Genomic DNA, 12,381 nt, shown 5'->3' with positions numbered 1-12,381 from the left:
AAAATATATATATATATATATATATATATATATATATATTTTAATCTACAACTAACTCTGAGTAATCTCATATTAGTCACACGATACAACAAAATCATCAATAGGCATCATCAATATCAATATGAGATCTTACATTTTGGAAAAACTTCCTCTGGTTTGGCCTGTGAAAGCCTGTACATTTATTTGGATGTCAAGAGATTATTTTCTGGTAACAACAAAAATCACCATTAAGATGGAATTGTGTGTGTATGTTACCTTTCTTGCTGTTTTCCTTAAACTTTTCATTTTAAGAGAAATGGAGATTCACATGCAGTTGTAAGAAGTAATACAGACAGGTCACATGTACCCATTATTCAGTTTCCCCAGTGGCAATATGTTGAAAACTATTGTTCAATATCCTAACCAGGACATTCGCGCAGACACGATCTACCAATCCTGTTCAGATTTCTCCAGTTTTACTTCTACTCATGTGTGTGTGTGTATTTAGTTCTGTGCAATTTTGTCACACATGTAGGTTTGTGTATCCACTGCCACAGTGAACATACAAACAGTCCCATCACCACAAGGATCCCTCGGTTTGCTCTTTTGTAGCCACACCCACCTTTTTCCTGCCCCCCTAAAAGATGGAATTGTTTTAAAGCTGTCATACTGAAAAGAAGACGGTGTTATTGGATGGCAATCTCTCTGAAACCACTATCACTGAAATGTGGTTTGCAGTTTCTGAAATTTATTCTTTATTTGGTGACCACCTACTCCCACATGTCCATTTTCTGTTTGAAACATCAGCTGAAAATTTTACTCTTCGGTACACCTAGCTGAAGTTCATCTTTAGTAGTCAGTTGGAGATTGGAACCCTTAAAAATCCCTTCTACTATGAGAGAAACAAAAAAATTTTTGTGTGTCCGATGCTAAAGACAGTGGAGTTTAGACTTGATGTTGCAAAATTTAAACTATGCAGAGTTCTGAAAGGAAAAATGGAAGTTGCTAACAACAAACTATCAGCACTTCAATGTCATAATTACAAATAAAATGCACAGTTGGGACTTTTAACAGCATGATAGCCCCAAATAATCTTTTGAGCTGTTCCCCTCCAATTACTTGTGTGCTATTAAACGGATGACCTGAAAACTGATTGGAAAGACAAATACACTTCTTTCAGCTCTTCACAAGCCTTTTTTCCCCCATGTTTGTCTATGATTAGTACATGATTTGGGGTTAAGTGGGAATTCTCCCAGCTCTATCTTCTTAATTAATTTAAGTTAAATGTAATATTTCAATCTCTAGGCATCTTTTCCTTATTACCAAATTTTCAAAAGAAATATAATATTTATATTTAAAATAAAAGATGTGTAAGGTGATTATAAAGGCATTTTGACCTTTTGTAGCTGTCTAATCCTTCAGGGAATGAATGTATTGATAACCTAGGAGTAAAACAAAAACAGAACAAACAAAAAACTTACAGTGGTTGAATTAAAGCTGGTAGATCACTAATCCAAAAAAGAAAAAAAAATCCAACTCAGAAGAAATACATAAACCAAAAAAAAAATATGAAGTCAGGAAAATAAGTAGATTTTTTAAAGTATCAAGGAGATATAAAGAGTCTTATTAAAACCAGTACAGGTTTACATTCCTGTCCTAAGTTGTCTCACTTTAGAGGTTATCCAGAGTGAAGTATCCTTGGTGTTACATTTTACTTAAGCCTCAAGATATTGTAAATACCATCTTACCAGCATCTTAGACCATATCAGGGCTGACACAGTAAGAGGCTGCTTGGTGGATCTTCTCAATGTCCACTGGATTTTCCACTAATTTGGGCTTCTCCTCAGAGAGTCTATACCCACTCCACCTGTGGTCATTTCTAGGCAGATGGTTTGCCCTGTCAGAAAGCATAATAGCAACTGATAATGGTGGGGGGCCTTTTTTGGAAGAGGGGCATTTTCATTTTTCCAAGTGCAATTATCTCTTTGGAAAATGAGAAATTAAATTTGTTAGAACAAATTACTGCTCATTTCATCTTGCTTTCTACAAGGCTTTATATAGAGTGGGCGACAGTACATGTTTTAGAGGAAGAAGGAAGGTATAGAATTCTCTTTCTGTTCGCAGAAATATCCATCAGTCCATCTTGGCCTCAGATGACCCATGATCTCTAGACCATGGTGTTGTTACCAATCGTTTTATATATATACACATGTATGTATATATGTATGATGGTACTTTTTTTATTAACGTATATATGAGGGTGCTTCGAAAAGTTCGTGGAAAAGTAGAAGTATAAGACAATACCAATCTTTCCATGACCTTTTTGAAGACCTCGTGTGTGTGTGTGTGTGTGTGTAATTGCATTTTTTAATTAGAGAAGTTTTCCTTTAATACGATCCATTATCAGTCATATTCCAGTATGACTCTCCAAAATGGGAGAGATTATCTCCTGGAAACTCTCATGGAAGTATGTGGCAACTAATAGTTCTAAAAAGTCTACACTGTTCCAAGTACTATACATGTTATGTTTAATCCTCGCAATGCCCGGGATAGATTCTAACTTTATCCTCCTTTCACAGATAAGAAAATTGAGGAACAACAAGAGATTAAATAATTTGATCAATGCACATAGTAAACAAGTATAAGGATGGGAGGTGGAGGTGAGATTGAGAATTGCTGGCATAGGAGAGTCAAAAGATTGATTCTCAATATGGGATAATTAGAATCTTTTTTTTTTTTTTTTTGATAATTAGAATCTTTTGGATCCTTTCTAGATAATATATGGAATAGACCTAGAGATAGCTCACAGAAGTTGAGGACTTCAACATGGAGCAGTGAGAATCATTTGTAAGGGAATTGGGACATATGGGTTTTGCCACAATTGTACTAGTAAATGACTTGATTTAGAGTGAATATCTAATAAGAAACCTGTGAAATGAAGGTACTGGACAGGAAAGTCTCTGTCCCTCTCCCCCTCTCTCCTCCTCCTTCCTGACCTTCAATAGTTGCATGTTTATTTTGGTTTCGTTTTGTTTTAATGTTAAAAGCACAAAGATTAATATAAAAATTACCATAATGTTACCACCTAGACTTAACCACTATTAAGACTTAGATTTATAAAATTCTAGTCCTTTTCCTGTACCAAAGTATAGTATTTTAAAACAAATATAGAATGTTGATTCTCTTACCCTTAATTTTTTACATAAAAATATCATAATAATGGATATATTGCTTTTTTACATCATTTTAATGGTTTTATATCTTTTATAATATGAATTTATTATTATTAATTGTTTTAATTCGCCTATTGCTGAACCTTTAGGTTGTTTCCACAATTTTATACAAATAATGCTATTATAACAATCATTGTACAGAAATCTTTGTATATACCTCTTATTGTTTTCTCAAGAGAAATTACAATTAGTGAAATGTTAGGGCTTTTTAACACATATTGCCAAATTATTTTCCAGGAAGAAAGTGCAAGTTTACATTCCTGCCAAAAATGTAAGAGAGAGTCCATTTTCTTAGACACTCATTAATGACTAATTTATTTTAACTTTAGTGAATGTAATAGTAAAAAATTATTTTGTTTTCCTTTAATTTTAAATGTCTAAGGACTAGTGAGATTGGCATGTTTTTATATATATATATATTTTTACCATTTCTTCTTTTGTGAATTTGCTGCTCATTTCCTTTGACCAATTTTCTGGTGGAGCATCTATCTTTGTCCTTCAGATTTTTAAAAAATTTTTATATATTTCAAAAATAATAGTACTCTGTCAAGTATTTTTCTGATATATTTTCTAAGATTGTCATTTGTCTCATAATTTGTATCATGGTGTTTTTATATACATGCACAGAAGTTTTAGTTTTATGAAATCATATCTAGCAAAAGTTTATTTTGTGATTTCACCCTTTCTTTATTTGCTTAATTCAACCTTTTCTACAATAACATTGTATAAATATTCACCCCATCTAGTTCTTTTAGGATTTTTTTTTTTTTTTTGGCGGCTGGTCAGTACAGGGATCAGAACCCTTGACATTGGTGTCATAACACTGCACTCTACTCTAACCAATGAGTCTACCGGCCAGCCTCTTGGAACATTTTTAATATTTATATTTGACTATTTAGTCTAAAATTTGTTTTGTTCTAAAGTATCAAGTATTGTTATAACTTGCTTTTTTCTTCAAGTAGACAACTGTTCCAAGACCTCAATATTTGCATTTTAAAGTGATCCCTTCCATCTCTCAAATATGATTCAATGACAAAAATGTATCATAAATTGCATCACTTACTTTACATTCAAATTTTTAACCTCTCAGAATTTGCTAATACTTTTCAAAGATGAATCAGAAATGGATTAGATAGGTACTGATAAGGATGGTCAATTTCTTTTTTTTTTTTTTGTCTTTTTCCGTGTCCGGCAACGGATCACAACCCTCAGTGTTGCCCCCGTACCGGACCTGGACCAGCAACGGGATCGCAACCCTCGGTGTTGCTCCCGTGCCTCGCTCAGCCAGTGAGTGGGAACTGGTCCGTATGTGGGATCCGAACCCTCGGTGGGAGCGCCGCCGCGCTTCCCAAGTGGTGCACTACAGCAGTGCGCCACCGGGCCGGCCCAGGATGGTCAATTTCTATAAAAAGTTTTATGCCATAAGTAATTCTTTGTCCAATAATAAACAGTTTAAAAAAACTTTACAAATAAGAACTAATGAAATTCAAAATTCTGAGCTATCAGCCCATTACTTTAAGCCCAGACTACTTACACATTACAACTTTAACAATTCTAAAAAGACCAAAGTGTTTCTCATACTATGATGTTGATTCTTTACTTTGGAATATGTTCATCATGAGGGTGCTTCAAAACGTGCATGGAAAAATAGAATTAAAACATAAGAATCTTTCCATGAGCTTTTTGAAGACCCCTCATCTAGGCCCTTCTTCTTCTTGATGTGAGCCAGATGGAAAAGGTCAGGGAGGGTGGGCCTCGAGGAGACTGATGAGTTCAGGGAGCAGCGTGGAGCCTCGTATGACGGCAGCCACGGTGCAGGCGGAGAAGAGCAGAAGAGCATAGCAATGGGGCGTGATGCTGGCGTCTGTTTTCATCTCTCTGCCTCCTTCTCTCTATATCATCTTCCTTTATGATTCATTTAAAGTTTTCCTATGTGCTTACTCAACTATTCTCCATCCGAACCTCTTTTCTGTGCTTCCTACTTGTGTTACTCATCGTCTCTGGATACCTCCACCTGGAGAATCTGCCCCAGCACCGTCCTACTTAGAACTAACCTGATCCCCATTCCTTCCAGACCTGCTCTTCCTTTGGGTCCTCTGGCTCAGGGAGAACAGCACCCGACCCACCCTCTTATCTGTCACAATCCTGCCGTTCAGCCTCGTTTCCATCCTACTACTGATCCTGTTCACGAGCCGTCTATTGTCCGTGTCTATTGTTTTTATCTCTCACGTTGTCCCTCCTTTCCTCTTCTTCCCCTGCTGCTGAGGCCATAGTGCAGTTTCTTCCATGTTCTTTCCTGAAATTCTAAAATGTTCGATTGACTGGCCTCTTGCTTTCTTTTGTCACTCTTGTCTAAATCCATCCTCCAACTATTATGAAGTACTCTTTTTAAAATGAAAATCTGGTTGTCATACCCCTTTCTTAAAATTCCCCCATCATTACTATAGTCTTACGTTAAATCCCTTCGTATAACCTTCAGACCCATCATGTTTTACTTATCCTGGCCTAATAAGCAGCTTCAGCGGAATGACAAAATGTAGAATCTTGGAGGTGGCAAGCTGAAGAATGAGTGAAGGTTGAGAAAGTAACAATAAAGTGTGAGTGTACGGAGTGCTCTTGAGGTAACTTGAGCAAGATCAGAAGGAACGTGATAAGAAGAGGGAATGGAGTAGAGGGAAAGGTTGGTCTGTTTATATTGCAGCCAGGAAAGGAGTGTACGGAGTGCTCTTGAGGTAACTTGAGCAAGATCAGAAGGAAAGTGATAAGAAGAGGGAATGGAGTAGAGGGAAAGGTTGGTCTGTTTATATTGCAGCCAGGAAACGTGCAGTAGGAAAACGTAAAGCTCTGGAAGCCAACCAAGTTTGTTGCATTCCTACCATGAGACAAGCAGTGCTCTAGGAATTAAGCTATAATCTATAGGACAGACTAAACCTCTGTCCTTACAAAGCGTGAAGAATAGAGATAGAGACAAATATTAAACAAAGAAGCACACTAACAATAAAAATTATATTTGTAATATGAGCTACGTAGCAAAATACAAGATGTATGGAATGTCTTTTATAGAGAAACCTAATTTAGGTTGAAGAGACCCAGGAAGAGCTCCCTGAGGAAGTTTAAGGAGTTCTGTAGACTAGGTGGGGATTAGAAGGCTAAGGGGATTGAGGAATATTCCAGTTGAACCGTAACGTGGTCCTGGATTTGGTGAGTAGCCATGGTGATAGAGTCAGAGATAAAATTGAGGAAGTCCTATTAATTCTTCCCCCAAGACTTAGTGATTCTCTCAGTAAGGAGTTGAGAATAAGAAGGCTGAAATGACTAGATCTTGACGGTTCCACTGAGATAAAGAAAAAGAAAAATATATAATGAATCAGGGTTTCATTCTTAGTGTTTTTAGGTTTGATGGGTTTTTTTGGTTATGGGATAAAAAAAATTAGGTTTGAGTATATTGAAATTGATTAACTCAAGGGACTCTGGGCCTGTTCTGGAGGATAGAAAGGAACAAGAACTGACATATCACCTGCATACTGTGTCCCAGACACGAGACAGAGGCTTCACATGTATTTTCTTACTTCTTACTTAACCTAACTCTTTATGAGGGAGTAGGGAGTTTTGGGGAAGGCAAATAAGAAGTAATCAAAAAACAGGAGAATAACCAGAAGAAAATGATAGTGTGGGGGAAACCAAGGAAAAAGGAAGGAGTTTCAAGAATGAGGACATGGCCCACAGAATCAAAAAGAACTGATGGTTTTACCAACGGCACCTTGTATTGTTCCATTTTGTCTCTCATATGCAGTCAATGAGATTACAGCTTCTAGTTGGCAACAATTATTATATTCACCCACATGCACATTTCTTCATTCACCTGATAATTATTAACATAGAACCACTATGCTTCAGTACTGCTATAGTCATTTGCACAATCCAGTAGTGAACAAAATCCCAGCTCCCGTGGAGCTTACATTTTTGTAGGGAGAAACAATAACTAATAAACAAGTGAACACACAGTAGGTCAGATGGTGACAAGTATCATGGAGAAAATAAAGCAGAATTAGGAGGAGAATAGAAATTGCTAGAGAGATTGGTCAGGGAATACCTGCCTAATTAAATGGCATTTGAGGAAACATCTGAAAAAGCAAGGGGGTGAACGACGTGGATGTCTGAGGGGAGAACGTTCCGTTCAGAAGGAAAAGAAAGTGCAAACACCCCAAAATAGGAAGTCCTTTGCAGGAAACCACTGAGACTTTTTGAAAAGAAGAATGATATGATATGACTTATTTTTGCAAAGGATCTTTCTGGCTGCAGTGATACAAGGTCCGAGAGGGGCATGGGGCAGAAGCAGGGAGACCAGTTAGGAGGCTATTGTAACAATCCAGGCAAGAGACTGGCAGGAAGGAGAAAAAATGCTAGATAATGTCAGAAGGCCTCAACTCCATTGTTTTAAATGAAAGGATGTGTGTGAAAGTACTGTGAACAGCACAGTTCTATTCAAAGGTAAGGAGCCTTGGTTATTGTAATTTTCATACAAGTCCCCTGCCGTTTAGTCCATGATTTCACACCCCGTCTAGATGATATGGCTATATGAGTTGTTCAGTCCCCATTGAAAATAACAGCCACGTTCCCTTTAAGAGTCATTTTCTCTCCACAAGTGCATCAGACACAGTTTCTGTCCTTACGCTGTTTTTTTCTAGCACACGTACCCAGGCATGCCATGTACTTCCCTCTGCTGCTTCATTATTACTTTCATGTTTTCCCTGCAGTGTTTCTTCTGTTCTCGACATCCCATTTTTCCTGCTTCCTTTTTTCCTGGAAGGTCTGGGTTATCTGCTTTCATGCTTAATATTTTCTCTGTCCACCCATCTGTTTATTCTAGCTTGTTTCTTCCCTCCTCTCTGCTGGCCTCTTTATAGATTCCTTTGTTCAATAGTTTAAACTCCATGACACTGCTTTGTTTATCCTCTCAGTTACCACAGTATATTATTCCCCATCTGCTATAGAAAGAGCCCCATCGCCTACGAAGTTAACTAAGCCCCTCTTGTCTGAATGAGTCCTTCAGTCATGCATTCAAGTTTCTAATCTACCCCATCTTCCTTGGTTATGAATGTGACAATATTATTTCAAAGCAAGCTATGCTCAATAGATCTCATCTTTTGTTCTTTTCTTCCTTTCAAATGCCTCAGATATGATTTAATGGTCTTTTGCTTCAGAGATAGGTAGTTTCAATATCAGTCAATCAGCAAATATTTATTGAGTATTTGCTATGTGACCAGCAGTGTGCTAAGGACTGTGGGAGATTCCAGAGACATAGGAGGCATGGTACAAGGCTCAGGGATTTTGCAATCTCAATGGAGATGTAGCACTAACGTATATTTATTATGCGCTCGTTGCAATCCAGGAATTGTGCTAGAAACTAGGAATACAACATGAATTTTAAAAAGAAAGAAATCTATCCTTATGGAGCTCATAGTCTAGCAAGGGAGAAAGACACATGTTAAAATTATTTACAGTTCAATCAAATATGTACAAAATGCTCTGGGAAAACATAGGAGTGAAAGGAATTAGTTCTGCCTCGGGTAATTGTGGAAAGCTTCACAGAGATGGTGATATTTAAAATGGAGTTTAATAAATTAGTGTTAATTAAGCAGAGAATTAATAATAAAAGCTAAAATTTATTGAGTATTTATGAGATTTCAGCACTGCTATGTGCTTGTGAATTAGCTCATTTAATCCTCACAATAACCCTATGAAGTGCTTGTATTAGTCCTATTTTACTGATTAAGTAATTGACAAACAGAGAGGTTAAATAACTTGTCCAAATCACACAGCTAGAAAGGTATCAAAGTCAAAAATCAAGATTTGATTTCAAAGTGTAGCCCTAGAACTTGGACCTTTAAGCACTGTCCTCTGCTGTCTCTCATGAAAAAAGAAAAGGAAAGGAAAGGAAAGTGGCATTTCAAGCAAATCAGAATATTTGCAAAACACATGTTCAAACATACTTATAATAACATGCAGCCACAGGACCTTAAATTCAATACTCAATTTTTGGATCAAGCAGGTAGGGACATCAAAGTGGTAAACTCATTCTTCTGTTCAAAAGGAATTCATACAGAGGACGGAACCGAGAAGCTATTGTTTGTATCCTCACTATGAGGAAAATAACGCAGTTTTCTTCATCAGTCGAAACAGCATGATATAAAAGAGAAAGGGTTAGACTGATTAAACCACTAAGAATTTCGGCTAGAGCATCAAGAGTGGTTATTCCCAATGTTACATAGTGACTAGGGGGTCCTTGAGAACCAGAAGTCCTTGCTAGCCAACATGCCATCCTGCCCTCTCCTCGCCCCTTGGAAGCTGAAAAATGGCCTCAGAGGCTCTCAGTCCTTTCCCAGGGAAGACCTGAGACCCTGGGGACAGCGTGGCATCTGGTAGATTTCCTCTTTATCAATGCCACATGTTGATTTCCAGTTCATCATGACAGCATTTATCATGCGTATTGCCATATTGTGGAGCAACTCATTCTGTGAAGGAAACAGAAAGAAAAGGATTCTGAGGAAGAAGAGGGAATGAAAAACAGTGCTGGGAGGCTGAAGGGGAAGAATGAGACAAAAGAAGAAAAAGAGACCTGGCCTCCTGCAATCATGTAAGGGTTTCCTTCTAAGAAGTGGAACAGGACCTTCTGGGGAAGCTACCACCATAGTCCACAGGTTCACCTGAGCTGGAGGAAAGAAAGCAGGCAACACCTCCTGCAGGAGTCAGCCCCTCCTGCAATCATGTAAGGGTTTCCTTCTAAGAAGTGGAACAGGACCTTCTGGGGAAGCTACCACCACAGTCCACAGGTTCACCTGAGCTGGAGGAAAGAAAGCAGGCAACACCTCCTGCAGGAGTCAGCTTTGCCTCCTCGCTGGGGAGAACTGAAGTAACAGTGTGCACACTTGGCCCAGCTAAATGAGAAACGTGCTTGGTTCCCAAGCAGCATATAACAGAGACTTGAGAGTCTGCCAAGACTTTTAAAGTCTCCCGAATGCTTCCCACTTCTGTGGATAAATATGAGAATGAATTTTCATTCTCTTTATGAAGCCAGGAATGTATCTTCAATGTCTGTGAATTTCTGGGTAGGAAAATGAATGGTTTAGGAGCACCAGTGATGTTTTCATCTCTTCTTCCTGCTGCTTCTAGTAAGAGATGGACGGCATCTCATAAGAGTGGCAAGACAGTGTTGGCAGGAGACCAGTCAGCCTGATCGAGTGGTTTATTATTTCAATTGAATTGTGAAAGGAAGGAGAAAACTACTCAGATAAAACTGTAAGACCGTATTAGATACCATGGAGCATAAAGAGGAAAGCACAGGAAGAAAAATAGTAGAGGACTAGCCCAGCAATTTTCAGAAGATACGAGAGAAATGGGCTAGGGGCAGCGTTAATATTCTCAGTTGTCTGTATACCAACAAATAGCAGATGAAAAATTATCGGAGCGAACTTTAAAAACTGAACAGAGTTTGGTAAAAATAATCTCTTCAGTCTTATGGGGATTTGTTGAGATGTAACTCCTGACTGGAATATGCCAGTGGAAAGGTATATCTTGTTTGGGATGAGTAGGTCTAATTGAAGGGCTTGGAGAGGAGCAGTATACGTCAAAAAGATATACACATGAGTGGAAATCCATAAACCAGAGAGTCAAGCAAGGAGTCAGCAGCTGCAGGGAAGTGAAATGGAAGAAACACAAAAATGTTGTCCTGGGACTACACCAGAGACCTCATAACCAGATGGTTAATATGGACAGGCAAGATAGAGGAGCGATGAAAGCCTTTACAGACTTCAGATGCAAATCCCACTCCACGAAAGGCAAAACATCTGAAAAATTATTGCATTGTCTTGTTGGAAATCCAGTCTCACAGAAGAGAGAGAAGCAATGAGGGGATTTGCTGCATTGGCTTATTTCTGGCTCCTTATGAAAATCTGTTTGGGGAAAACGGCAGCTACATGAATCTTGAAGGAAAGTAACCATCCCATGTTAACTTCATTAGGCCAAGGAGTGGAGGTCTGAGCTTAGACATACAAGTATGCCACCTGTGGTAAATCTAATTTCAGGAAGTTCAGAGAAAGCAATAAATACAATCCCATAGTCAGCAACTCTAACCCGAAGATGGATCAAGAAGAATGAGAAGCTGTCAAATAGAAATTTGATGACATAATCACTAAGTTTCCCAAGGAGTACGAAAAAGGTTAAGCATTTAGATAACTCAGTGTTCAATGGCCATATGAGAAAAGACAGATCACATTACCTACGATGAACAAGAAGAGTAGCAGCAAGATTTAAGGATGGGTCAGAAGTGCAAAAGTCTGAGTTTGGAAAAAATATTAAGAAAAATAGAAACGTATTTTTGTCTATTTAAAGTAAAAAAGAGAAAATACACCCACTACTTAGAGCAGATGGTATACTGTTAAATTACAATTAGAGAGAAGAGCTGTTCCACCCCTATTATCTTTTTGGCATCTCCATAGAGAACGCTCTTAGAACTGAGAAGGGGAGGGAAAACATATTTGAGGCTTAAAGCCTAAGATAGGTAAGGATATCACAAAAACACGCTTGGCTTCATTAAATGAATTTAAATCCAAGGTGTCCTGCAATAACTTGCTACTTTATAGTCTGAGCCCACCCCATATTGAAAGAATACAGTGATCAGGGCCACAAATCTGTACGGAACCAACCTTGGTCCCAGCCAATCCTCCCCCAATTGTCTCTCTCACTCATAAGCTCCCTCCCACCCTACGCTCTATCACCACTTCAGCTCCCAGATCCTCACTTGTTTCTGTCCCATCGCTTGCTTTTCTCATGCTCTCTGGCCATTTTCTAGAGCTTAGTTGGTATCTGCCCTTCTATCTCAGCATATTCAGGTTCCTCCCTTCCTCCTCTCTCAGGGGGCATTACGGAAGATACCAAGGACAGACCGCATGCTGTGTTCTTGAAAGTTCTTTTGTATGAGATCAACTTTTCTACGTGGTTGAAAAATAAACATTGCCCCAGGTTTTATAAAAAGGAAAAGGTGAGGGCCGGCCCAGTGGCGCACTGCTACAGTGAGCCGCTTGGGAGCGCGGCGTCGCGCTCCCGCCGAGGGTTTGGATCCCACATACAGACCGGTTCCCGCTCACTGGCTGAGCGAGGTGCGGGCGCA

The 12,381-nt window shown here is 38.7% G+C and overlaps 1 protein-coding gene across 1 annotated transcript in view; it reads left to right on the top strand.

Moving 5' to 3' along the window:
- The window catches only part of LOC103592253 (dihydropyrimidine dehydrogenase [NADP(+)]-like), a 156,572-nt gene that overhangs the window by 133,263 nt on the left and 10,928 nt on the right, over positions 1 to 12,381 (top strand). The window lies entirely within an intron of this gene.

The sequence above is a fragment of the Galeopterus variegatus genome, unplaced genomic scaffold (genome assembly GCF_000696425.1).
Source record: "Galeopterus variegatus unplaced genomic scaffold, G_variegatus-3.0.2 Scaffold1114, whole genome shotgun sequence".
Lineage (NCBI taxonomy): Eukaryota > Metazoa > Chordata > Mammalia > Dermoptera > Cynocephalidae > Galeopterus > Galeopterus variegatus.
The sequence above is the reverse complement of the archived record's forward strand: the minus strand, read 5'-3'. Positions and strand labels throughout refer to the sequence as shown.